The 1916-nt window shown below is 42.6% G+C and overlaps 1 protein-coding gene across 7 annotated transcripts in view; it reads right to left on the bottom strand.

The window, feature by feature from the left end:
- Nucleotides 1-1916, bottom strand: part of Rffl (ring finger and FYVE like domain containing E3 ubiquitin protein ligase) — a 65581-nt gene that overhangs the window by 2381 nt on the left and 61284 nt on the right. The window lies entirely within an intron of this gene.

The following is a 1916-nucleotide window of genomic DNA, read 5'->3' as shown; positions in this document are numbered from 1 at the left end:
CTGGACAAACAAGGCAGGAAGAAAAGATTATGTCTCAGTGTATGAGGGGCTGTATGGAGCAAATCCTCAAATCCACACTTCCCTCAAATAGAGAGCCTTAAAAAAACAAAACAACAAAAACTCCACAGTAACCAAACCACCTCCAGCTGCTTGTTGAGCCTCCACTCCTGCTAAGAAAAGAGGGGTTTGAGGGTATACTCTCAGATCAAAAACATCCAGGACTCAGAACTAAGGAATAATTCAAACTTTAAACTTAGGACAAGGAGGACAATACAATGAGTGAGCTGGGCTTAGTACCACATCCCCTGAGGCAGAATGTACAGAAAAGATAAAATTGGTTCAGAAAAGTTGGGATATAAACAGAACTGTAATGAATGACTGACTCATTAGGAATCATAAGTCTTATCTATAAACATAGCCCCAATTTAATAAAGCTGAGAATCATGTGGGAACCCATGTGAAAAGACCTCCTGATAGAGAGGCATGGGCAGACATGCTGTTCCTTTTCTGTGCTATAATCATTGAATTTTATTCCTACCCAACTGCTTATCATACTTCATGATAATTCACTTATCTCCCACAGTAGACTAAAAGCTTCTTAATTCAACTTATTCAATCATAAGCTTAGCATTTGCTTTGTGCTCTGAGGTCAGATACTTATCTTTGAATTCCCAAAACATGAATCATATGGTATGTATTCTTTAAACATCTGGCAATGAACATTCTGCCCAGGGAACGATAACTGCTCACAGTGACTAACAGCCTACCATGTGTCAGGCAGGGTCCTAAGAGCTTTCTGTATTAACCCAGTGGTGTTAAAGCGCGCTTTATAGATGAGACAACTTGGGCCAGAGTGGCTTGCCCAAGGACACAGGGCTGCTGAGTTAGCACACATTCAAATCAGGGGGGCTCCTGGACAAGGGCAGAGACTATTAAGACATCATTAACTGTCCAGTACTCAGTTCTCAATAAATACTAACTGGCTTATGCTAGTGGTGGACACAGCTACTAGTCTAGTTCAGTTGAGAAAAACCATATCAGCAGCTCACCGATCTCCAGTGTGTCAAACTAGCCTAAACTAAGCAGCCATAGGACATACCAGCCACCTCTCCCACCTGGACTTCTCAGGTGGAATTCTCCTTTATCTGTTGCTTCTAGACTTTTCTACTCTGGACTAATAGAAAAAGTCAGATCTTTGTTTATTGCTAGTTTGGTGATTCTGGAGTATTTTCATGTAGCTATTCAAATATAGCTATGTATGAAATACACATCCAGTCAGAGATCACTTCCCCCAGGAGGTGGCTGGCTGTGAGAGTTCACCCTAGTTAAAGCCCCTTGTAGCCCTAATACAGAGGTTAGAAAGGGACCCGTATTCCTAAAACAAGCTTGAGTCATTTACAGAATTTCAGTCACTCATATGTCACTGAGGAGAGACAATAAATGCATCAGCTCAGTGGACAGTGTTCTCCAGGAAATGAGAAGAAAAAAGGATGGTGCCAAGTAGATTAATCTGATCTTGGTATTATCTGAGGTGGAGGTGGGGGGAGGGGTAACCCAGATGGTGACAGCGACTAAGGAAAAAGCTCAACTCTGCCCATTCTGCACAGAAGACCATTTTACTTAGGAAAATTCAGGATGTCTTCTGAAAAAATGTTTTAAAGTGCTCTGTAGGCTGAAACACTACTGAGAATAGTTGTGGGAAGTTTGCACCCAAATTTCTCAAAGCTTTCATAAGTGTACAACACATGCGGCGTCCCAGACTACCAGGGTTCTACAGTGTGCTCCGAGGATGCCCCAATGGTGCCCTTTAACACACAGGTGAGTGTTAAGGTAAGCAGGTGGGGATATGCATTTGGAGCTCACAAGGCATTCCCAGAACACCTCTGCTTCTCCTGAGCAGCTCTGACTACCATTCA

Source organism: Microtus pennsylvanicus, chromosome 11, assembly GCF_037038515.1.
Source record: "Microtus pennsylvanicus isolate mMicPen1 chromosome 11, mMicPen1.hap1, whole genome shotgun sequence".
In the NCBI taxonomy this organism is placed as follows: Eukaryota; Metazoa; Chordata; class Mammalia; order Rodentia; family Cricetidae; genus Microtus; species Microtus pennsylvanicus.
This window is presented reverse-complemented; position numbering and strand designations above follow the sequence as displayed.